The sequence below is a fragment of the Lissotriton vulgaris genome, unplaced genomic scaffold, assembly GCF_964263255.1.
Source record: "Lissotriton vulgaris unplaced genomic scaffold, aLisVul1.2 SCAFFOLD_805, whole genome shotgun sequence".
Taxonomy (NCBI): Eukaryota; Metazoa; Chordata; class Amphibia; order Caudata; family Salamandridae; genus Lissotriton; species Lissotriton vulgaris.
In genome coordinates, this window is record NW_028245451.1 from 323,612 (window position 1) to 350,605 (window position 26,994).

A 26,994-nucleotide genomic window follows, 5' to 3' on the forward strand; every position below is an offset into this window, starting at 1 on the left:
AGGTCAAGACTGATTTTCAAATAGCTGAGCCAAACTGGGGTGGTGAAGTGAGCTAATAAACGATTATGGATTCAACCAAGATCTGTGACTGGAGTGTCTAACAAATTTCAGCACATCCGTCCATCATCTCCTTGTGTTTGCACTGTTACAGGGATGACATCAACATACCATTGTATTTTCTTGTTTGATTAGCTGAATGTAACAAAGCTGGTGATTCACATATCAAATCTCTTCGGAAGTACTTAACTATCTGCACTGTTAAAGTATCACATGTGCAGTAGGCCTGTACAGTGCAAGCATGAGTTATTGAAAATTGATAACAGACCTGTGGGAGTAAGGGACCTGACACAAGTAAAGGACACATGTTGACAATGTGAGCCAATGGAAAATGGTGTAAGGTCCGGGGGTTACCTAAGTCACCATTCCAAATGTGGTTCTTGTAAAAGCATACAGGGCTACTATTGGTTATGAAAACTCATTTTGGGATCATCCAAGGATCTGCAAGTCTATAGGCAGATTACTCTGTACATCAGTTGTATTGACTCAGTATCTCTACCCCAGCTTGGCCCATAGGCTAGACTGGGCACAACTCCTTGTCAGGCCTGAGCATATTGAGAATTCTGATTTCATTGAACATCAATACTTTACCTCAGGGTTGTGTGACACTTTGAAGGGGTCTGTGAGGTATACTAGCTCCTGGTCAACAATTTGATGAGCCCTGATCTGGGCTGAGTGATATGTGGGACTATACATAGAGCTAATACCATCCTCAATTGCTTCTTACGGTATACATTCACAGCTTATGCTATAAAGGCTATTCATTTGTTTGCACATTTACCATGATCGGATTAGTAAAAATATCATAGGTACCATTAAATGCATACATGCATATGTGCATGCACCAAAAGTAGAATGTAGGGCTTACCACACATCACCATCACAGGCAGAGGGACATGGCAGCGGCAGGCTAATGGCTGCTGCGAGGCCCTGCACTGAAAACACCCTGAACGACGGATTTGACGGGTCTTTCTAATATGCGATCCAGGATGATGGCGTTTAAATAGACGGAGAGGACGGATGATTGCCTTTCAATAGAGGAATTGCACATACCATTGAATTCTTTTCTGTTTTACTGTCCGGAGGTTTGGAAGCCGCGGCGCTGAATACGGTGAGCACTAGGACCCTGTGGCGATTTTCGAGCGTTGTTACGTGAGGGAGGCAGAGACAGGGCAGCTGTGCCGAATCTCGTATGGAGAAAGCAGCGAGTTGCAGTTGCGGTGGCAGAAGAAGATCAGCGGCGGCGGCAGTCAATGTGCGAAGGTGAAAAACGATCATAGAGGGCTCCGAGTAAGCTGTGGAAGTTTGTGGTCACGGTCAAGGGAGGCTCTCCTTTTTCAAGCAAGAGCAAGAGGTTCAGCATGTTGGGAGGCCTGTATAGCGCTCAGTAGCAGCAAGGTGGCAAGTGGAGGGGAGGACTGCATGGAGGCAGATAAACATACTGCAATTCGCCCGAGTAATTGCGACAGTACAACCAGAGACATTAAGGCTGGTAGCGATATAGAGGGGGCTGCCTCAGTTGATCATTATATAAAGCAAGACCTCTCAGTAAAAGAAAAGTTAGGGGGAGTTAAGAGCAGATATCAGTTAAGGTCAAAGCAAGCCCTTAGGAAACAAGGGGTTTGGAATTCTACTGACACTGCTGAGAAAGGTGGTCCTACACCCATTTCCCCCCATAAACAAAATAGGAAGGGTGGGGCCAGGAAAGCTAGGTCAGTTAAGGTGATAAAGCAAATTCAAGCACCTAGAGCAACTCCTTCGCTTAAAAGTTACTTTAAAATTATGTAGCGAGCAGTGAACTCCAAGGAGGATGTCACAAAAAGGGCAAAGAATAATGCAGGCTCTGAAGTAGCTGAAATTCTCACAGCAGATGCAGATACTAGGCTTAATAAAGTACCTGCTCCCCCACTTTTCTCTACACTACCGCTGAGTAACAAATACGCTGTATTAGATCAAACTCCCAGTGAGGAGGGAACAGAAGCAGTTGCGCTGATTAGCCCAGGACAGAATTTAGACTTGGGTGTAGAAGCTCCATTGAAGGTAGTACAAACCCTCCCCCTTCCACTAACCAAACCTGTAATTCCAAACCCTGTTGTAAGCTCCCCTCCTCTGATTACATCAAACAGTAATACTAGACTTAAATCTCCCCTCCTCCACGCTCAAGATATACAAGGGTCAGTCCCTACCTCTGACGGGGCAGACAGGATAGCCGGAGCGGAAAATGAGGATAGACTTGGCTCCCTATTTCATGCATTAAGAGAAGATCTACTGGGCAAGTTCGAGATTTCCGAGAAAAATCAGAGGGGCCTACACAATAGATTTGATCTACTAGAGGATAAATTAGAGGGTATTAATGCCAGGACCAGTGTCTTGGAAAGTAAAGTCACGGCACTCTCAGAGACCTCCAAAGAAAACTCTAAAGATATAGAAGCCATCAAAGCACAGAATCGTACTCTATCAATGGATCTGGAGAGGTTGGAAACGCAGAGTCGGCGCAACAATCTTAGGATCCTCAAAATTCCTGAAGGGGTAGAAGTGGAGGATATAAAGGGGTTCGTGTGTAGACTACTCCGTGAAGATATTTTAAAGGACCGTCTGGATATTGACCTGGAAACTGAGATTCAGCGAGTGCACAGAGATCCATTCAGATTGCACCCTAATCGTAAAGCACCCAGGAAGATTTTGTGTACTTCCAAACATATTGTGTCAAAGAGCTGATCCTTAGCAGATGCCTGGCGCGCACTTCTCTGCACTTTCGAGCCAACCCTTACCAAATAAGATCGGATTTAGGGGGTAAAACCGCTCAAAGGCAATGGGAGCTTGGCTCTAGGATGCCAGATTTACGTTCAATGGGGGCTCAGGTACAAATGAAGTTCCCAGATTTGCTCAAAATAATGTGGATCAACAAGATGTATACTTGTCATTTCCCAGAAGAAGTTGATGACTTACCAGTTAAAATGAGAGAATAGTTAATTTTTCATCAACTCTCCGTAAAATTGTGTACCTAGAGGGAATCACACAAGGAATAGTAATAAGAATTGATAAAAGGGGGTAAAATAAAATTTAAAAAAAAGGGGACACAAGAAAAAAGACCTACGATGGTTACATATAGCGGGTGTGTTAAGGTGCAGGGCCTCCCAAAATCGTATTCACGCCAAACAGGAGGGTTGGGTTCCTCAGGGGGAGGGTAGGGAGGGTCCACAGAGGGAAAGGGAAAAAACAGACAAAAATGTCCTCATTTGCCATAAATCACTATTCTTTTAGGCTTATACGTAACCACGGGCCGCCATTGATTACAGGTGTAGGGGCAGTTAAATCACATAATGGCTTCAAACCTGACACCTAGTAGTAAATTCCTTTCCTGGAATTTGAATGGCTTGGGAAGCCGGAAGAAACAACAAAATGTTTGTGAGTTCCTGAAAAATTCTGAAGCGTGTATATACCTCTTGCAGGAAAATCATTTGGAAGCAGAAGAGTGTAGGAAAATATTTATCAGATGTAATTGGGTTCAGGAAATACTCTGTTCTAAACAAACTGGGGTTACCAGAGGGGTAGCTATGGTAGTGCGCGCTAATAAAGGGATTAGGATTCACGACTGGGGTACAGATCAGTCAGGAAGATGGTTGGCAGCAGTTGTTTTAATCGGCGGCACTAAAATTTTGTGTGGGGCATATTATGGTCCTAATGAAGATAATTCTTGTTTCCTCCATAAGTTAGAAAAATATATGCTGCAGCATACAGGCCCAGTGATATTAGGAGGCAACTTTAACCTCTTATTGGACCCACAATTGGACCGTACCTCTAAAGCTAAACATAATCCCCTGAAAAAATCTCTTCTTGCTTTAAAAAATATTATGAAAGATTACACATTACAAGATGCATGGAGAGTTAAACATGGTAATCTCAGAGAGTATTCATTTTACAGTAAAAAATATAGCCAGTTCTCAAGAATTGACTTTTTTTTGGTAGATCAATCTCTTTTGGTTAATGTTGCTTCAGTTTCTTACACTCCGGTTGGTCTGTCAGATCACTCAGTGGTCGAGCTAAAAATAATTCTCAAAAATAGCCCTTTAGAATATAGGTGGACACTTGATAGGACCATTTTGTTAAATGACGAGGTTAGAAATAAAATTAAGGAGAGTCTATTAGAATTTTTAAGGTTTAATGAGAACACAGCTTCAGACCAAATTATATGGGACACGTTTAAGTCTTTCCTTAGAGGAATTTATGGTTCTCACATGACTTTAAACAGGAAGCTCGTAAAAGAAAAAGATACTCAAGCACTCAACTTAATTAAAATAAAGGAACAGCAACTTCAACTTGCTGTTTCTAATGATAGAGCTAGTATTCCGGGTCTTGAAAAGGAAATACTAGAATTACAAACAGACTTCAGAGCTAGAGCCGAAAAAATAATTAAAGATAAGTGGGAGGTCAGTAAGCTTCGCAATTTTGAATATGGCGAAAAATGTGGTTCCCTGTTAGCCTGGAAGGCTAGGACGGACAGGAGCAGAAATAATATTAACTCTTTAACACAGCGTGGCACTGGATTGCCTTTAACAGAGGACATAGAGATTAAAAGAGAGGCTAGAATTTTTTATGAAGAATTATACAAGGAGAAGAATATTCGAGGGGTGGAAGAATTGGATAATTGGTGGGTTTCGAGAGAGTTGCCACAGCTGAGCGATTCAGATAAAGCTTTTTTAGCTACTGAGATTACAGGGGGCGAGGTTAGGTCACAACTGAAAAAGATGGCTAGAAATAAGGCCTCTGGCCCTGACGGACTCCTGACCGAGGTCTATAAAGATAATATTGAAGAAATGTTGGCCCCACTACAGAGACTCTTTAACACAATATTTATTCAGGGAGAGCAAATTCCATCCTCTTGGTCAGATGCCACAATTTCTTTGATAGTTTTTTTTTTTTTTTTGGAGTTCAAATCTGCTTTACGTGTCACACAGCTTGTCGTGCCCACAACCCGGAGGCAGGCAGCGAATAGGCGCAGGAGTGTACACAGCCTTAGTGTCGGCATCCCGGAGGCCCGACGGCATTACATGGGAGAAATGAAGTGGGGTAGCGCCACCGATGTGGTACGGCAGAAAAGGATGAACAGCAGCAGAACAGTGTTTTTCATCGGAGATAAAAGAGAGTTCTTCCCTCTCCGTTTTTTTGGGGGGGTTTACAACATCTTAACAAAACAACCCAACAATGTAGTAACGAAGAGGCAAGTCATGCTACATGGTGAATGAAGCAGCAGTGAGCAGGTGTGGCATGCTATGTGTGCAGAGGTGTGTATGTGAGTGTGTGCAAGTCCCAGTCGTCCCAGCAAGAGGATCTCTATAAGCCAGAAGCCAGGTTAGGTATGGAGTCCCAGAGGGTCAGCCTGCAGTGGGTGTCATGTCATAGGGTAGGTAGGGCACATACGGTCCGCGTGTAAGTAATAGGGAGTAATGGGAATCTAAGGTAGTAGAGCCATGGTGTGGGCTTCGCATGGGGTCGGGGGGGTCAACGAGTGTACAGTGGTCGGAACTGGGGGGTACTCCTGCTGGACAGCACAAGGAGGAGGCATGCACGCTGAAATAGGATCCCCAGCCAGGTCCAGTATTGGAGCAGTGCGCTAATCTATGATGGGTCTGTCACCCGCCGGGTTCGTGTCTTCTGAGCGTGTAAGTAGATACCGCACCAGTGGATCCCAAATGTCACCGGGGCGACACGAAATAGGCAACAGTTCAGCAAATGTCGCGTGTTGCTCTTGGCAATAAGTTAAGTCGCCCAGCCAATCCTTAAATCTGGGCGCTCTGCCCCTTCCCCACCGGCACGCCACGCGTCTCCTGGCCAGCAGGAGTGCAGTGTCAATGAATTTTCGGCAGGATCTGGGAAATCGTACCGAGTCCCCAAGCAGGGCCACCAATGGATCAAGAGGTACGGGCTCTTCAACCATCCCAGCAAGAGCATCCAACACCTGTTGCCAGTAGGTCGCCACCTGAGGGCAAGCCCACGCCAAGTGGAGGAAGTCAGCACCAGCAACATGGCAACGTTCACAGCGGTCGTCATCAGTCAGTCCGAAACGCCGCTTCCTCGCCGGCGTGTAATATACTCGCTGCAAGTATTTATAATGGATAATCTTTAGTCTGCTGCTGGCAGAAATGCGAGATGTGAGCGCGCAGCAGCGGTGCCACTGCTCGTCTGATATGTCGATTGCGAGTTCGGTAGCCCAGCGCATCCGCGCATTGGATTCCGGTATCTGGGCAGTTCCCCTGAGTTGTCGATAAAGGCCGGAGACCAGGTGGGCTCCGTCCTGTGAGCTCAATAAAAAGTGTAGCGGTGGCAGGGTGTCGGGCTCGTTGGGAAATTCTGGCAGTATGTCTCTCATCCCCGCCCGCAGCTGCACATAGTAGAAGAGGTCGAGGGGAGTGCGGTCATGTTCAGCAAAGAACAGGTCTGCTGACTTGAAGGTGCCATTGGAGAACAGATCTCCCCAGCTAGAGACTCGTAGCTTTGCACAGAGGTTGCGAAAGCCCAGTTCCCCCAAGAGGGTGAGATCAGGGTGATGCGCGAGCGGTTTTTTGGGTGAGTAAAGAAGTTTACAAGCCAAGCCCTTGGCGATGTGGCACCATGCGTCCAATGTGCAGGAGACCGACGTATGTGGTGTGGTAATGGCAGATTCAGAACAATGAAGCAAGCCATTGAGCGGGAGAGGATGTACGATCCAGACCTCCACCGCTACATGCGGCATAAAGGGAGTAGGAGCCATCCAGTGGTAGGCAAAATGCGCCTGCGCACATTGATAGTAGGCTTCGAAATCAGGAACATCGAAACCTCCTTTTTCATAGGGGGGTAATGGTGGACCACTTAAGTCGGGGGTTCCTGCCACCCCAAAACAGCCGTCGCAGCTCCGAACGCAGGGTTCAGAAAAAATTAGCGCCAGAGTAGTAAGGTATATTAAGAAAGAAGTACAGAAAGCGGGGGAGCACCACCTTTTTTATGAGCGACGCTCTCCCAGCCATGGATAGAGGCAGGGTGATCCAGCGGTCCACTGAAGCAATCAGTTTGGTTATCGCTACCCCGTAGTTGGATCGCAGTGTCTCGTCCCTGTCCCGCGAAATGCATATCCCAAGATAGCGGAGGTCAGATCGACACCACTCAAGTGGGTAATCGAGGGGGAAATCGGTCACCGCATCGGTCAGGGGGAAGAGCTGCGACTTGGACCAGTTGATATGGACACCAGACATCCCGCCAAACAATACAAACTCCCTAAGTAACGGGTTAAGATATACTTCGGGATGTTTGACATAAAGTGTGATATCGTCCGCGTAGAGGGACACATCAATCTGGCGCTGCAAGCATTGTACTGCGCCGCCGCGATGTAATTGGCGCAGTCGACAGGCAAGAGGCTCAACAGCTATGGCGAACAATAGGGGAGAGAGAGGGCATCCCTGTCTCGTACCCCTGGTCAGTGCGATGGGCTGAGATAGATGACCGTTGATCAATACTCTTGCCATAGGGCGAGTGTACAGCAGGTGGACCCAGGATATAAATAATTTGGGAAATCCCATGCTAGCCAGCACTGAGAACAGGTATGGCCATTCGACGGAGTCGAAGGCCTTGGTTGCGTCGAGGAAAATGGCCGCCACGGGTGTGTCAGGGTGCACCGTGCGGAGCAGGGAGAAGAGCGTGCGAAGGTTGTGGGAAGTGGACCTGCCCGCCACAAAGCCGAATTGGTCGGGCAGTACAAGTCTGGTCATCAACAACGACAGCCGGGTGGCCAAGACCTTGGTAAGGATCTTGACCTCGCAATTTAGGAGGGAGAGCGGACGGTAGGAGTTACAGGATTTGGGGTCCTTATCGGGTTTAAGGAGGGATGTGATCACCACTTCGCGCATGGAACAGGGGAGCACCTCATCGCATAGTGATTCCGAGAAGACCTCGCTGAGTACCGGGGCCATAATGTCGATGTAAGCTTTGTAGAATTCGGCTGGTATACCGTCAAGTCCTGGGGCTTTGCCATTCTTGAGGGACATAATGGCCTCTCGCACCTCATCTAGCTCGAACGGAGCCGCGAGGAACTCCCTATCGCCGTCACTAAGCCAACACAGTGCGACGTCGCTTAGGTAGTCAGTATAGGATACATCAGGCCCCACCGTGGAAGTGTAGAGTGAATGGTAATGCGCCACGAAAGTAGCGAGGATCGCGTCTGAGTCTCGAACAGCAGTGCCAGAGGTGTCGGTGAGTTCTAATATGGTGTTGTGAGCTCGTGGTGGTTGTGTAATTACAGCAAGTGCCTTCCCGGGCCCGTCCCCTTCGCAATATTTGTGGGCCCGCCAGTGTTTGCCCCTAAACTTTGCCTCTCGCGCAGCCTCCTCTTCATAACGCGACAGCTTTTCCCTAAAAGTGGCCTGCAGGCCTGGGTTGGGGTTGGACACCATCCTAAGTTCTAAATCCCGCAAGTCTTTCTCCAATGTGCGAATAGATGCAAGGATAGCGCGTAGGACACCATGGCCTTTGGATATACAATACCCCCTGATTGTGACTTTGAATGCCTCCCATATATGCTCAACAGAGTCTACCGATCCCTTATTCCTAGTGAAGAAATCCGCTATCTCTTCCCCTAGCTCAGTGTGAAATAGGTTATCAAGGAGGATATCAGGGCGAAGTCGCCTTTGCGGCCGAGGACTGTCCCAGCCTGGTGTACGACAGTGTAGCAAGACAGGGCTGTGATCAGAGTATGTCCGCGGCAGGTGACGGACCCCCACCAGTTCCACAGCAACATCCTTTGTGATGAGAAAGTAGTCTAAACGTGCCCAGGTCCCGGTATATGATGTAAAGTACGTGCCTTCCCGCCCCAGGGGGTGCAAGTGTGGCCAGGCGTCCAGTAGTCCGCCCTCCTCAACGATGCCCTCCAGCGCCTCCCTTGCCTTGGCCTTGTAGGTGCAGACCCCATCCGCTCTATCTAGCTGTGGTTGCATCGCCAGATTAAAGTCCCCCCCCAAACCATATGTTTCGATGCAATAGAGAGAATTTTGCCCCAGAGTGTAGTGAAAAAATCTGGTGTGTCGACATTAGGCGCATACATGGACACAAATGTGAAAGTGTCGCGGCCTATCCTGCCCCACAGAAGCGCATATCTGCCCTCCCCGTCAAGTAGGTCTCCAAACTTCTGAAAAGGAACCTTGCGGGCAATGAGGATAGCGACTCCCCTCGAATAGGTAGAATAGGAGGCGAAGGCTCATTCTCGCAAATGACGTACCGCCCTGTGGTGACAGATGTGTTTCCTGCAGCATAGCGACTTGCACGTGATGCCTATCAAGGTATGCAATGACATCTCGACACTTTCTGGCATTATTCAACCCTCTTATGTTCCAGGATAAACAAGTTAATTGCTTGTTAGCTACCGGAGTGGCCATGGATGACACAACAAAAGCCAGAACAATGCCGACCTAGGCAGCATAAATAAACCACCCCCACACCACCAGCACCGGTGCTCACACCAAGGTAAAGTTCAAGCATACAGGCCAAGAGATGATTGCCTCAAAGAAAAAGAGAAACATCCCACCCCACCACCCACCCCAGCATTCCAATCATGCCAGCAGCCAAGCAATCCCACCCAACAACCCACCCCCCTCCCCCCTCCCCCAAGTCAAGTAACATGAACAGCTGAAACGCCAGCAAGTCAAAGGGGATCTCCCAGTGGGGGTAAGACATAGAGAACGCACAGCCACTTCCTAGACCCCAGCCTCGTATCTGTGCCGCCCTCGGTGGAGACTAGGGCCAGGAAAGTGGTCCTTGGTTTACGTTACCACAGGGATGAAGAGTCCATGCAGGGACACTGTCCGTTCGGTCTCTCGTGCCTGTGCATCAATGTTCGGGAAAGCCACAAGCAGCCGCAGGTAGGGTGCGCAATGTAGCGGATATCCGCAGTCAGTCTTCATGAGGCGCCGGGGACAAGTCTGCTCCGTCACGGTCCTCCTCCGCATCGCGGTCCTCCCTGCGCACCCTCCGGAGCGATTTGAGAAAGTCTTCTACTTTCTGAGGGTTGGTGAAGAACCGTTGCTTGCCCTGATGAGTGATGCGTAGCTTTGCAGGGTACAAGAGCGCATAATCGACCTGTGCCTCACGTAGCTTTTTCTTAACCAGTAGGAACTTACGCCGCTCCTCCTGCACCATTGGCGTGAAGTCCGGGTAGATGGAGAAGGTGACTCCATTGTATTGCAGCGATCTTTGAGACCGGGCCGCTCGGAGTGCAGTGTCCCGGTCGCGGTAATTCAGCAGCCGAGCAATGATGGGGCGCGGTGGCAGGCCAGGTTTGGGCATAGGTGCCAAGGAGCGGTGTGCCCTCTCAACAATGAACTGAGGTGAAAAAGCGTCCTCGCCGATGGATCCCTTGAGCAGTTTCTCCACGTACAGTTCCATTCTGCCCGTATCTGTGGATTCCGGCACATTGGTGATCCGTATGTTGTTACGGCGACTACAGGCTTCCAAATCCTCATTTTTTGCCGCTATGATCCGGAGGAGGTTGTCTATCCTGGACAGTTGAGTGGTGTGAGACGTGGCCACGTCCGAGGTATCGGAGATGCGTTGCTCCGCGGCCGTGATGCGTTCCTCATGTCGGTCTACCTTGTGCACCAGTGCGTCCAGCCGTGCGGTGACACCATCAACCTTCTCTACGACAGTGGTGAAGCCCTGTCGCATCTCTTGTATCAGGCTGGACAGGTCAGCGTCCTTAGCTGAGGAGACCGTGGCTTTCAGGGAGGACGTGCTAGGGTCCGGGTCCAGCTGCGTTGACTTCGCGCCCTTCCTCGCGGCATCGAAGCTGAGCTTGGTCTGGCGGTTCTCTGGGCGCACCATGGTGGTGCCGGGATACGACACCCCAGGAGCGTAAAGTGCAGCAGCACTACGGGTCGTCAATCTAGGGCGCTGTCACCAGTATGTAGGGCCACAGCAATAGCAAGGCAGGGCAGTGTCGGGAGAGTTCAGCAATCAATCAATCAATCAATCAAAAACATTTATAGAGCGCACTACCTACCCGTAGGGTCTCAAGGCGCTTGTGGGGGGGGGGGGGGGTGCCGCTACTGCTCGAACAGCCAGGTCTTGAGCTTCTTCCTGAAGGAGAGGTGGTCTTGGGTCAGGCGCAGGTCGGCCGGGAGGGAGTTCCAGGTCTTGGCGGCCAGGTAGGAGAAGGACCTTCCTCCTGTGGTGGCTCTACGGATGCGTGGGACGGCGGCGAGGGCGAGGCTGGCAGATCGGAGGTGGCGTTTGGGAGCGTAGAAGTTGATGCGGTTGTTGAGGTAGCTCGGGCCTTGATCGTGGAGAGCTTTGTGTGCGTGGGTAAGGAGACGGAAGGTGATTCTCTTGTGCAGGTCTCTTAGGTGTCCGGAGATGTGGCTGTGTCGTGGGATGTCGAGGATGAGTCTGGCTGAGGCGTTCTGGATGCGCTGGAGTCTCTTCTGGGTCTTGGCGGTGGTTCCGGCATAGAGTGCGTTGCCGTAGTCCAGTCGGCTGGTGATGAGGGCCTGGGTGACGGTCTTCCTGGTCTCCGTGGGGATCCACCAGAAGATCTTCTGAAGCATGCGCAGGATGTTGAAGCACGACGAGGAGACGGCGTTGACTTGCCTGGTCATGGAGAGGGAGGAGTCCAGGATGAAGCCCAGGTTGCGTGTGTGGTTCGTTGGTTTGGGTGCGGTGCCCAGGGTGGGGGGCCACCAGGAGTCGTCCCAGGCGGAGGGCGAGGAGCCCAGGATGAGGACCTCCGTCTTGTCTGAGTTCAGTTTCAGGCGGCTCGTCGTCATCCACTCGGCTACCTCTTTCATCCCTTCGTGCAGGTGGGCTCTGGCGGCGGCGGGGTCGTTGGTCAGGGAGAGGATCAGCTGGGTGTCGTCGGCGTAGGAGATTATGTTGAGGTTGTGTTGGCATGCGATGGCCGCGAGGGGGCTCATGTAGACGTTGAAGAGAGTAGGGCTCAGCGAGGATCCTTGAGGGACGCCGCAGATGACTTCGTGGCCTCTGACTTGTGCGGTGGTAGGCGGACTCTCTGTGTTCTTCCGTCGAGGAAGGAGACGATCCATTCCAGTGCCTTCTCCTGGATTCCGACGTTGCTGAGGCGCTGCACTAGGGTGCGGTGGCAGACCGTGTCGAAAGCCGCGGAGAGGTCTAGGAGGATGAGGGCCGCTGTTTCTCCGTTGTCCATCAGGGCGCGGATGTCGTCGGTGGCGGCGATGAGGGCGGTCTCGGTGCTGTGGTTGGCACGGAATCCGGACTGCGATGGGTCGAGGGATCCATTCGTCTCGAGGAAGGCGGCCAGCTGTTTGTTGACGGTCTTCTCGATGACTTTGGCTGGAAACGGGAGTAGAGAGATGGGGCGGTAATTCTTGAGCTCGGTGGGGTCCGCTGTTGGTTTCTTGAGTAGAGCGCTGAGTTCGGCGTGCTTCCAGCTCTCGGGGAAGGTGGCGGTGTCGAATGAGGTGTTGATAATGTCCCGCAGGTGGGGTGCGATGACAACGTCGGCTTTGTTGAAGACGTGGTGAGGGCAGGGGTCGGTCGGAGATCCGGAGTGGACGGAGTTCATCATGCGGACGGTGTCTTCGGTGTTGACCGGGGTCCAGGCGCGGAGGGTGGTGGTGGGTTGCGTTGCTGCGGTCGTGGCGTGCGTCGGTTGAGTGCTGAAGCTGTTGTGTATGTCCGTGTATGTCCGCGATCTTGTTGTGGAAGTAGGAGGCGAGGGAGTTGCAGAGGTCTTGCGATGGGGTGATGTCGTTGTTTCCGGCGTTGGGGTTGGAGAGCTCTTTCACGATCTTGAAGAGTTCCTTGGTCCAGGATCCAGGCGGTGAAGGCACGGGGGCCTGGTGGGTCCATGCAGGCCCTGCGCAGTCTGGTGGCTGGAAGGGGGGCGGTGAAATTCCAGCAGCGATGGTGGTGGGGCCCAGCCCGTGAACACTGCTGTGGGGAATGGCGGCGCGGCAGGCCTAGGCAAGTGTCAAAGGCAGGACGGCCGAGGTGTAGCGGGGGTGTGCCTCGCAGGTGTGGCGGTCAATTTGGGCCGCCTGCAACAAGTCCGGCCCGCACAGCACAGCCAGGAAACAGCAGAGCAATGTCAGGTGAGTAGATGGGGAGCGTGGAAGGGCCCCAGCCCTTTCCCCACGGAAGGTGCGGCTGTTCTGTAACGAGGGGCAGCGTCCCAAGATCCGGCGCAAAGTAAGTAGCTAGGGCCGGCAAAGGCCTGATGCAGGATCGGCAGCAGGCTCGAGGGTCCAGTCCTGATAGGCAGCCACCCCGCCGGCAGTATACTGGCCTGTGCCGCCCTTCACCAATCGGGCCCGGCACCTCTCAGGGACCAGGCAGGCTGTGTAACGTCCGCCCCCCGGCAGCCCGCAGCAACGGAGGCAGCATCAGTTTCCCCGACGGGGGCAGAGAGAGCAGCAGGGGGGCAGGGAGGGTCTCCGCAGCACCAGGCAGGCCGCTCCTCACCTCCGCCTCAGGTCCGCCGGCGATGAGCCGTCCAGGGGTCCGCCAGCCGCTGAGGGGAGAGGCCTAGTTCCTCGTGGTAATCCCCGGCCCAGCGTAGTACTGCAGTGCCGGCCGCATGTACTCCTCCGCACCAGAGCTGTCGTCGGCGATATTTCAATGAGGCACTGCTCCGGCTCCAATTCTCCCAGCGGCACCAAACATGGACCGAGGGTAGAGACAAGTGTCCTGCTGCGAATCACCAGGAATGTAAGCCGATATGGACCCCGTGGCAGAGGATAACAGTAGGATAATGTCCCAAGGAGCGGCAGCTGCGATACTAAGCGGCCATTCCGCTTGTGCGCCCTCTAGCACCCCCATTTCTTTGATAGTTAAACCAAACAAAGACCCGAAAAAGATTGAGTCATATCGACCGATTTCGCTTTTAAATTCCGATTCAAAAATTTACTCTTGTATTTTGGCGTCAAGGTTAGCTAAAATAATCAAATCTATTATCCACCCAGACGAGAGACCAGGTCAACAACTGAATGAACTGACCTTTCAAGTCATCGGAGCGATAGACGTTGCAATTGAAAATAAGGCACAGCTTACCATTGTAGCGATAGACGCTGCTAAGGCATTCGATCAAGTAAACTGGCTTTTCTTATGGAGGACGATGACAAGATTTGGTTTTCCAGAGGTTTTTATTAAAGGAATTGAAACTTTATATATGGGTCCCAGGGCAAAAATTCTGGTTAACTGTAGTTTGTCTGAATGGCTGAATATCTCCAGAGGAACAAGGCAGGGGTGCCCCCTATCTCCCCTCTTATTTGACATTTATATTGAGCCCTTTGTTTGCTCCCTGAGACAGGACCTAGAAATTAAACCATTCATAATAGGAGACCTGGTGCTCAAGACAGCTGTTTATGCCGACGATCTCCTCCTCTATACGTCTAATCCAGAGGAGGCAATACCAAGATTATTTGAACTGGCTGAGGATTTTGGTAAAGTATCAGGGTACAGTATTAATAGAGATAAAACCGACATAATGAGTTGGAATAATCCTGTCCCTATCCCAGAAGCAAAATCTAAAATCAGATATTTGGGGATCCATCTTACCCATAATTTGGAAGAAACCCCTAAGACTAGTAGGTTAATAGTTGTAAAGGAAGTTAGAAAACTTTTGACTAGATGGAACACTCTACCTTTATGGAGTAGGTGGTGTATGCAGCAACTGCAGGTACATCCCCCAATCAGGCACTCCTCGGGTGTTCAATGATTTGATTCACAAAGTCAATGAAGTTTCATTATTTATTCAATGTTTTTCTTCATGCGATTTTCTAGAAACCTGATATTGGCAGCATATCGGTCAGAATAGCATTATTCCATTAGTTAGATACATGAACTCTTCTCCAATGCATTTCGGGCGGAGATGCCCTTTGCCACGGAGTGCTGAAGAGGAAGACAAAGGAGGTAGGGTGAGGGGTGGGTAGACGGCTGGCGTTTTATGGCAATTATTAGTGTCTATCAGTGAGGGAATAGGCGTAGATAAATCGGAAAGGTATGAAAGGTGCACGATAATCAACGTGAAGGGAGGGGGGTGAAGGGGGTTTAACGCGTGGAGAAAAGGGTGAAAAAGTCTAAGCGCGGAGTGCGCTACGGGACTAGACTTACTTCATGCTCAAGCATAGCGGAGTTCGCTGTACAACGGTTGCGGAGTCGGAGTGGGAGTGGTTGTGGGAGGGATATATACGTGTCTGAAGTTTGAACCGAGTGAAAAGGGTGGGTAGAAAGAGGACTAAAGGTGGAAAGGTAAAGCGGCCATATTGTAACAGTGTATACATACTTGGGGTTGTGAAGTGAAAGCGACGGGTAGAAGAAAGGGAATAGGGAGCAATGCAAGCAAATTAACATCAACATGCGTACATATTACAGATGACAACTGTATTCAATGCGATTGTTAAGACCAAATGGTTTTAGAGTCTGTAATCGATAAATCCATTCTAGTTCTCTCTTTAACAGTAGCTTGTGGTTGTCAGTTCCTTCTCTTTTGGTAAGAATTTCCAAAACTATGAATTTGAGTTGTGTGATTGTGTGGCGTGATTCAGCAAAGTGCATGGCAATGTTGGATTTCTCCAGTTTTAGACGTATGTTGGATTTATGTTCATTTAAACGTGTTTTTATTTTACGTTCAGTTTTTCCAACATATAGTTTTCCGCAGGGACATTTCAAGGCGTAAATTAAGTTCATCGAGTCGCATGTGGCATCAACGTGTAATTTAATCGCATGGCCCTTCATTGGATGTTGGATGATGTTGCCTTTGATAACATTGTTGCAATGATTACAATTTAAACAAGGCTGGGTTCCTCGGTGTTGTGAGATAGCTGAAGTGGGTTTGGTAAGAATCTCCTTGATGTTTTTACTTCTGGTGTGGGCAAATAAAGGAGGTTTTTCAAAGATGCCCCGGAAATCAGGTTCCATCTGTAAAATGGCCCAGTGTTTTAGTATAATTCTCTTGTAGGTAGAACTGGCTGTAAAGAATTTGGACACTAGTACAATGCGTTGTTCCTTCTCTTTCCTGATTTTTAGTAGACATTCTTGTCTAGAGATCTTTTCAACTCGACTTTCGGCTTCTTGTAGAACTTCCTAGGGGTAACCTCGGTTAAGGAAACGTTCATGCATTTGGTTGATGCGTGTTGTCAATGTAAGCTCGTCAGAAACAATGCGTTTCACGCGCAACATTTGCGAAAAAGGTAAGTGTTTCTTCAGGGAGCCTTGATGGAAGCTGGAGAAATGCAAGGTGTTATTGCGATCCGTGAAAATCTCTAGACAAGAATGTCTACTAAAAATCAGGAAAGAGAAGGAACAACGCATTGTACTAGTGTCCAAATTCTTTACAGCCAGTTCTACCTACAAGAGAATTATACTAAAACACTGGGCCATTTTACAGATGGAACCTGATTTCCGGGGCATCTTTGAAAAACCTCCTTTATTTGCCCACACCAGAAGTAAAAACATCAAGGAGATTCTTTCCAAACCCACTTCAGCTATCTCACAACACAGAGGAACCCAGCCTTGTTTAAATTGTAATCATTGCAACAATGTTATCAAAGGCAACATCATCCAACATCCAATGAAGGGCCATGCGATTAAATTACACGTTGATGCCACATGCGACTCGATGAACTTAATTTACGCCTTGAAATGTCCCTGCGGAAAACTATATGTTGGAAAAACTGAACGTAAAATAAAAACACGTTTAAATGAACATAAATCCAACATACGTCTAAAACTGGAGAAATCCAACATTGCCATGCACTTTGCTGAATCACACCACACAATCGCACAACTCAAATTCATCGTTTTGGAAATTCTTACCAAAAGAGAAGGAACTGACAACCACAAGCTACTGTTAAAGAGAGAACTAGAATGGATTTATCGATTACAGACTCTAAAACCATTTGGTCTTAACGATCGCATTGAATACAGTTGTTATCTGTAATATGTACACATGTTGATGTTAATTTGCTTGCATTGCTCCCTATTCCCTTTCTTCTACCCGTCGCTTTCACTTCACAACCCCAAGTATGTATACACTGTTACAATATGGCCGCTTTACCTTTCCACCTTTAGTCCTCTTTCTACCCACCCTTTTCACTCGGTTCAAACTTCAGACACGTATATATCCCTCCCACAACCACTCCCACTCCGACTCCGCAACCGTTGTACAGCGAACTCCGCTACGCTTGAGCATGAAGTAAGTCTAGTCCCGTAGCGCACTACGCGCTTAGACTTTTTCACCCTTTTCTCCACGCGTTAAACCCCCTTCACCCCCCTCCCTTCACATTGATTATCGTGCACCTTTCATACCTTTCCGATTTATCTACGCCTATTCCCTCACTGATAGACACTAATAATTGCCATAAAACGCCAGCCGTCTACCCGCTCCTCACCCTACCTCCTTTGTCTTCCTCTTCAGCACTCCGTGACAAAGGGCATCTCCGCCCGAAATGCATTGGAGAAGAGTTCATGTATCTAACTAATGGAATAATGCTATTCTGACCGATATGCTGCCAATATCAGGTTTCTAGAAAATCGCATGAAGAAAAACATTGAATAAATAATGAAACTTCATTGACGTTGTGAATCAAATCATTGAACACCCGAGGAGTGCCTCATTGGGGGATGTACCTGCAATTGCTGCATACACCACCTACTCCATGATTCTTTCGGTGTTTGACGGAAAACACCACCCCTGAGAGCACCCTAAAACTAGTGAAAAATAGTTTTGAACCTCTAATCAACCCGTGCAGTGCACCACCTACCTCCTTTTGTTTTACACTCTACCTTTAAACATCTATGGTAGGGTGAACCTAGTCAGAATGATAATCCTGCCAAAGGTTACCTTTCTATTTAATTCTATTCCCCTGATCTTTAACAAAAAAGACATTTCTAACTTGCAAGGGAGGATTGGATCTTTTATCTGGGCTACTAAGTCTCCCAGAATAGCCTGGAAGAAGTTGAGGAGGGGACTAAAACTTGGCAGGTTGGCACTCCCAGATCTACTCCTTTATTGCTACGCCTTCCAATTTAAAAACTTTAGACTGTTAGCTAACAAGTTGGACTCTACCTCACATGGCAGACTCTTTCAGGCCATGCTACTAGACCTTCCATATAGTTCAGACTTTTTTCTTTTTAAGTTTGGAGACCAGATGTACTTCAAAAAAATTTGTGTAAAGCTCCTACGGACAGCCCTAGATAACTGGCAATCGATGCGAAACATTTTGGACATCCCTTATCATCACTCTCAGGCTCCAATATGGGATTCCCCCGGTACTCCGGAATGCTTAACGGATCAACCAGCTCTTCCGTTGAGGAAAGCCGGCCTTATGAAATGGGGGGACCTTTGTAATGGTTCGACATTATTAAGTTGGGAAACCCTATCAAGCCTAACGGGGGGCACTATCACAAGATTTAAGTTTTATCAGTTGTCTGCTTGGTGGGGAAGTCAGAATTGGAATACAGAAGAAGAGAGTTTTCAGTTCGAATCAATAAGTAGGGTGAAGGGATGGAAGGGTGAGGTAGCGGAGTGGTACAGGATCTTAATGGGAAGTAAAGATAACCAAGAGGCTGAAATAATCAAGTTGTGGGATACCTCTACAGTGCAGACTTCAGGTGATATACTAAAAGTCTGGAGAAACTCTTTTATAATTTCCCAAAAAATTATTAAACCATCAAATTCAAGAAGAAACCACCTGTTTACAGCATACAGGGCTTATTGGACTCCGGCGAAACTTTCAAAAATTTCAACAGTACTGTACTCTTGTCCACGATGTAAGTTTCCAGCAGCAGATGATAGTCATATGTTCATCGAATGCCCTGAAATAGGTAGCTATTGGAGACAGGTGTGTGTATTTCGGCAAGAGGTATTGTCAACACCAATTGTGTGCACTTCCAGACTAGTTTTCTTTGTTTTTTTGTCGGAATATGATATAAACAGTTGTATATCATAGTTTATTTTCTATGTGGTTGTTATTGCTAGAAGGGAAATCTGTAAAGAGTGGAAATCAGAACACCCACCAGAATTTGTGGACTGTCTCAGGAATATCATGGCGGTGAGCAGACTAGATATACTGTAAAGTCTGTAAAGCTTTGGTCTGCCTTAAAAATATGGTGTGAGAAATAATAACCAAAGTCCAATGATTATGTCAGAGGTTAAGTGGTCCCGTCCTCCCTATGTGGCAAGTAACATCGTGAAAGGGAGTAGGACTGGAAACGACCTTACCTCTGGGCAATCTTCTCCGGCTATCCACAAACTCCAGGGCAGGAAAGGTTGGTTTGTGTCAGGGGCCCGAAGTACGCCCATTTAGAGCTAATATCTACTAGTGGCATATATGAGGACAAAAAAAAACAAAAAAAACAAAAAAAAACATCACAGTGTTGATGAGTGCACGTTGTACAGTGCTCCACAATCCATTATATGATTGCCTATGTAGGAAGCACAACATTTTACAATAGTAATCAGACTTCAGTCTGGAACTCAGAGGAACATTGTAGCCTGTGGGAATGCAAATGATGAAGTTAAGCCGAGTAATATATATGATTGTAAGTTAGTAACTGGTTCCTCTGGTGAGCCATAGAGTTGGTCATACAGGGAAAGGACCTTGTCAGCCAGTAGCTCCAGCTCTTCTGGAGAGAAGGCAGGGCCCCTCTCACCTGCTTGGCCTGGCATGATTGCTTTCCAAGGGTGGCAAACAGCTGCTAATGTAGAGGAGGTGATGATAGCAGCAGTGTTAGAAGGCAAGTGAGTTATTTTTCAAACTGCAGCAAACATGTATGCCACATGCGCAGTCATCAGCATAGACGGACACTGCCATTAGCCCGTTACAGTCACAATCAAAAACATTAGCCTACGGCTGTGTCAGTCATGGATGAAAAAGCCCACCATGTGGTTGACTTCTGCTGGTGGCGACATGTTATGAATGTCCAATATGCGAGGTCAGGCATCTGCCATTTTAGCGGTTGGAAGTTAGTGTTGATGACTGTTAGGTACGTCAGAACCAGTCATGTTCTGCCGTATGACTTTCGGTTTACTTTTCATATATGTTACTGTGGACACTGTGACCAATGTTTTAAATTATTTTCACTGCACACATATGTACCCTGGGAGAGAGAGGAGACGTCAACCTCCAGTATGCTGCCCATTTCCAGACCTTCCAGATTTCCAGAACGGGATATCATCAAGAATTATTTGCTTGAATAGGGAAACTGTGCTGTATTTATGTCATTAGTTGGATACTGATCTTCTTCCTCAAAACATTATTCCTACATGTATCCCACCAATTGTGAAACTTATGGCAGCATTGCAATTGATGGCCACAGGTTCCTTTCAATGCACTGTGCCTACATCTGGTGGTATGTCACAACCATTGTTCAGTGGTGTATTACAAGACGTGCTTTCAGCCATGATGACACACATTGACATCAACATCCAGCTCCCCAGATGTGAGAATTTAGCCACTGTGAAGGTTGACTTCTATGAGTTCGGTAACCTCCCATATGTGGTTGGGGCCATTGATGGCACACATATTGCCTTTGTACCACCGTAAGCCAGGGAACAAGGTTACTGTAACAGGAAGTACTTCCATTCTGTCAACATGCAAGTTGTCTGCCTACCAAATTTGTATATCTCAAATGTCTGTGCCGGGTTCTCAGGCTCAGCCCATGATTCCTTCATACTGCAGAACAGCACCATACACTGGCAACCTTGACAACTACTACCGGAGAGGGCGTGGCTCCTTGGCAAGTATGAACTGTCCTAACTTTGTGTGGATAATGTCAGGTAGCAGACTCAGAAAGTGTGTAACTTATTGTTGCACTTATGTCTGTCTTTCATCTAGGAGACTCAGTGTATCCCAGCCATCCATGGTTGTTGGCACTGCTCCAACAATGCCACGGGAAGTCTACTTCAATTAAGTCCGTGGAAGGACACAGCGGGCAGTAGTGTGGGCTTTTGGGCTCCTGAAGGCCAGTTTTAGATGTCTGGACAAGACTGGGGAGCTCTTGTCTACTCACCCAGGAAGGTGTGTTAAATCATCGTGGCCGGCTGCATACTCTGCAATATCGCCTTATGAAGGAACATCCCTTATATCGTAGATGGAGCACATGAAGTGCCACCAGGTGAGGATCTTAAAATGGCAAATGATGATGACTGTGGTGAAGAGTAATGGCTGACTTGCATCAAAGTCTCATCAACAACTTTTTCTCATGAGTGTTAGTATTTTGTGACATGTCATCATGACTTTGTTACAGCAACTCTTGTGATAATATGAGGAGCATGTTAAGGTACAATGTTAGGAAGGTCAAGCCCTGGAAAATCCAGCTGAAAGGTGCTTGTAGAAGAAGGTTTTGACACATGTTCATTTTGTTTCTGTTGCTTAGTTCAGCTTTCACTTTTTGACATGGACTGTGTTCTCCAGACAATGGCTATGTGAATTGTCTTATATGTATGGTTTGATAGCTAATGTCTTTGTTTTGCTCTGTTTTAGGTGCCTTCACCATGGCATCTTCATTTGGACTTTTCAGAGTTGTGACATTTGTGGGTATATGAGGCTGTTTGGAAGTACAAAGGGGACATGGGTTGTTCCTGGGAATGCCTGTCACAGACTTTGGGTGAACAAATCTTATACCAAGACAGCTTGCATAGTGATAGGATGGAAGTTATGAGGAATCCATTGGACGTGTACCTCACCGTGTTGTGGTCCTAATGCAAATTGTGTGCTATCATGTGCTTCAACAAAACCTTGTTGTGGGGGAAATCATGCTAGTCTTCCTTCACATTGGCAAAATCCTCATTGTTTGTAAAGTGTATGTGCATGTTGAGGTGTCTCTTCATTGTAGGGCAAAGTGCATGGCGCACACCACTGAAATTGTTGTGAAATTTTCACCAGATGCGGCAACACTGGATTGGAATGATCCTGTGATCACAAAATGTAGTACTGCCACATGACTTTCTATTTGTGTTATTGATTTGGGATTCCTTTTGTGGGCTACGTGATATGACTACAGCTGATGATATTGACCATTTTAATTTTGCCTATTCAATAGGAAATTAAGTCATATGTGATATGCTATGTTTCTGACATAAAGCTAGCCTATTGTTGGAACAATTGAATAAAGATGGTATATGGGAATACACTTGTATGTAAGTGTTGGTGATACATGGCTGTGATCCTAAGCTAAACATTGTATACATGCAACATATTCATGCTTACACAAGTTTATATTTTTGGCATTGTAAAGTTCAGATGGGAGTACATATATAATTGCTAAATGTAAGATATACTACAGCAGGCAATGAGTTTCTGACTAGTGAATTTATTGCAGTGAACATAAACATTGTGCAAAACCAAACAGGGAAAACCAAAAGTGAAGAAGTCAGTCATGGTGAATGAAACCGTAGTTGTAGATTCCAAATTGTTTGAAGTCCGTTGTCCAAAATACTACTCCCATCAGAAAGGTAAATGTGTCCAGAAATAGTCCACAGACTGAATGTGTTAAACACACAGGAGGAAATTAGATGCAAAATTTATTTTTGGTGATAGTGGAGGTCTTGCCATCCACACCTCCTGGATGATATGTGTGGACGTCCCAGTTTTGTCGGTGCGGGGGATCCAAGGCTGCGGGGAAAGAGGTGTCTGTAGGTGTCTCTTCCTCTGGCAGGGCCTCCCTTCCTGTGGCTGCCAGAGATGTTGATGGGCCCGATGTTGTTGGACCACATAAAGAGGTAGGTGGTGCTGGAAAAGCCCCGAACAGGTATGTGAGTATGTCCTGCAACACTACTATGAGAGAGCCCATGTTGGTTTTATGGAGCTGCATCTCATGGTATATGTCCCTATGCAGCTTTTTGACCTCCTGCAATTCGGTTGGTACCTGGCCCATCATGCCTTGGGAGTCCTGATAGGCTCCCCAATACTTGGTTGATGGTGGCCTGTGTGTGAGTGGCCCCAGTGGGCTCTCTCAGCCAGCACACAGTATGCCTCTTACGACCCATACCCCCACAAGACTGTTCCTGTAGCCCAGATTTGCCTATCCCACTGGGTCCTGGCTCCTCTGTAGATGGGCTGGTGATTGTCACCTCAGGATGCAGGTCTGGGGGACACACAATGGATTGTGCCAGGTACACAGCTGGGGGGACTGAGGTTGACTCTGCTGTTACAGCTAGGGTGGGAGATGTTGGCATGGGCACAGTGAGACTCACAGTTGCTGTCTGCCCAGGCTGACCACATGGACCAGCACCATTATCCACGTCAAGATCTCCAGAAGTGTTGTCATCACTGAGGGCTTGATCCTAGGGTGGAATGGGAGTCTCTTCAGCAGGCAAGCTCTTACCAGGTGCTCTACCAGATAAACCTGTTGTGAAATAGAGAACTTTGTTATTGGTGGAAGTGTGCTATCTCCATTTGGAGACATTAAATACATGTACTTGAATTAAGCAGCTCATTAGATGTCCCAAGAAGTTGAATTTTGGATTAAGGAATAAACATGACATCTTCCAAAAATGTAAGGCAACACAGTGGAGAGGTAACGTTTATTAGACTATTCCAAGGCTTACGTGTGTACAAAAGAGGTGATCACTAACCCTGGGCATAGGACTACGCTATGCTTGCTTAGTTTGCGCAACTACGCGCTACGCGAATTGCACGTAGCACAGTGCAAAAACACGTAGCGTAGCAGGCATTTTTTGCTTGCTACGCGCCCCTCAATGTGAAGTTGACAACCGCGAGCGAGCAAAATATCATCCCAGCGAGACTTTTTCCTCATTCGTGATCAGCAACATCAAGTTGCTGATTGCGAGCATGGACAATAAACCTCCCGGCGAGATTCTCAACACGTGGAGGTCAGGTTTCTCATTGCAAGTGGTCGCGTATGCTCTCGACCGCTCGCAATGATAAACTACCAGTCCGCCTTCAGAAAAGTTGCTGCTCGAGTACAAATCTACTCGAGCGGCAGGAAACGACTGCTTGCACTGTGCAAGATGCGGTTGGCAATGATTGCACAGTGCGGACAAGCATCCGGCACTGTGCAATCAGTGCGCACAGCATTTTGCACAGTGCACTACGCAGTTTACGTAGCTTGCTTAGTATGAAGTGCACTTCGCGTAGCGATGCGTAGCGCTACTACGCGACCTTCACCCAGGGTTAGTGATCACACAACTTGGTAGCATATTTAGTATTAGTCATCATGTGACCAGTGCAGAGTCAATGGGTCACCTGCCACTTCTAATTAGTTGCGTTACCTTCATGCCTTGCAAATATTTGAGCTACACACTTTGGATTGTGTAGCTCATTAAATAAATTGTTTCAGTTGAGGAGACCAGGACAACATAAAGCTAAGTAGGCAGACATGTCTCAGAGTACAGCATTGTATGTAGATTGCTCAGTCCATGAGAATTAGACATCACTTGTAATTTGTCAGGCATGTGAGTATGGGGAGTTTTGAGTCACAGAAACAGGGCCTAATGGTAGTTGTAGTCATTTCAGTCTCTACTTGACAACACTTCCATAATGGTTAACTCCATGAGCAATGAACACCAGTTGTAATCTGTCAGACAAGTGAGTATGGGCAAAATCACAATTTCATCTTGTTTTGAGTTGCGGAAACAGGGTCTCATAGTAGCTGTATGAAAGATTTGAAAAATGGTTAACTAGATGAGAAATGAACATTAGTTGTAATATGTCAGACAAGTGAGAATAGTCAAAATCACAATTTCATCTTGTTTTGAAACAGGGCCTCATTGTAGTTGTAGTCATTTCAATCTCTACTTGTCAACACATGGAACATGATTACTGTTACATACCTGTTGTCAAAATGCAGTTGGGATGAACCATACATCTACATATTAACACATATGGGTCCTGGAATTACATTTTTATAGTAATACACTTACAGACACCATTCCAACAAGTGGCTTGTAATGGAGATTGATACATGTGTTTTAATATGCAACAATCCACATTAACACAGACAAACCTACATCTCTGATACTTTGAGGATTGCATGTTAGGAAACTAGGTACAAAACACAGTGGAAAAAGCCAAGTAGGGAACAAACAGGACATTAAAGTATTGTGACAGTCAGTCAGGTGTGAATTACCAGACTCCACTCCGCCGGGTTTTCCTGTCAAACCCTCAGAATGTAGAATGGCAAAGACCTTCTACTCCCAGGGAAACAGATGTATTGGGGCACTGGGAGGACCACAGTCAGTCTTCTGGGCCTCCGTGTGTTGCTTGGAGTTCAGGGAACGCACCATCCCATCAGGTCATTCCATCTCTTCCTAATTTCCTCCTGTGTGAGCAGGGTGATACCTACAGCAATCAATCTGTTGACTATTCTAGACCACATTTCCTTTTCTTAGAGCAGGATGTTGGACTTCGGCTCTAAACAATTGTGCCTCTGCTCTTATGATTTTATCCAGCATAACTGACAACTCAGTCTCTGGAAAACATGTATTTTTTGCCGTGACATAACTCCAAATTAAAGTACGAGACAATGGAAAAAAAACAAGGGAGGTGAGAAAAATGTGCAACAAAAGTGTGCAGAGATTGATAAAAGGAATGGGGTCTAAAAAGGCTGCCTTCTTTCACTAGAAATTGGGTTCTGACTTGTTGTGCTGCAGTGGAGTGGCTGAGGACCATGGTCTGAAATGAAGTGTGCTTCATAGTGGGATTTGTAGGTGTATCCACTTGGACAATGGACATCATGTGTGTTGTAATCATATCCATCTAATTGCCAATGTTGTGTTGCTTTGCTGAGAGTGTACTGTGGTGGACTACCACAGTTTGGGAACTGCCGCAAGGAGACTTCCAGTACAACTGTGTTTTGGTAATCGGCCTGCTGTGCGGGTGAGACAAACTCCGTCGACCCGATCAATAGTTCAGGCTGCATGCATCATAGTAGGGCGGGCAGAAGACCGCCGACTCAGAGGTCTTCTGAGGATGCAGTAGTATGGAGGTAAGATTGCCAAACCCGTAAACAGGCACTTATTGTTCCAGGTGAAATTTGTTAATTTATGTTTCAGAGTTTCAATGGTGGATTTTGTGAACTGTAAGGGGAACATTCACATTAGCATAGGAGATGTGACATAACATTAATTTTGATTTATACATATATGAATGTATATGGTATTCATATAGTGAGTACCTAAATGAAAGGCAGCACTTTGCAGTACAGGATCAAAGGCACAGTCAACATGTGATAAGAGGAGTAGCTGACTGCTACTGCATCATGGTGAGGTGTTCTTCAAGAGGTGAGTATTCACCCTTTTCTGAACATGTATCAGCGCTAAGGCAGTTATACTGGGTGAGAGCTATTGGTCCAGGTTCACATGCATAGAAGAAAAAGGTCTGTTGTCTTGTTTTTTTCTGTTTTGCAATTCTTTGTCCCCAGTCTGAGTGTTCTGGGCTGTAGGTGGGACATGGGTTGTTGAAGGTGGTTAGCTTATCAACAGGAGGGTAGGGATGCAGTCATGATGGCTTTCTAGATTATGTTTTTGATTTTGAATTTGGTGCAGGCCAGCAAGGGGAGCCCGTGCAGGCTTCTCAGGATCGAGATTTAGTGGTCATATTTCATTAGGCCCTTAATGAGGGGGCTGCAGCTTGTAGGACTTTCAAAACTAGGGGAAGGAGCGCAAGACTGCGGAAAAATACACTTGTGGTAAAATGAAGTATGGAAGCTCAGACATGTCTTGTAGATGTTATTAGTAGAGTTATTCTTTTAGTAATCTTACAGGCTCTCAGTTACAAAGATCCATAGTAATACCTGGAAATGCCCCACCAGGAGCAGGGTCGTCTCTGCTCAGCCCATCACACCAACTGACTCTCTGCTACATACAAACCAACCTCAGCATTCCAAGTGACCTCACCACAGGCTGAGCAGAAAGACAGAGAACCACAGTGGAGAGACCGCATTAGTAATAAGCACATTACAACACATCTCCCCCTT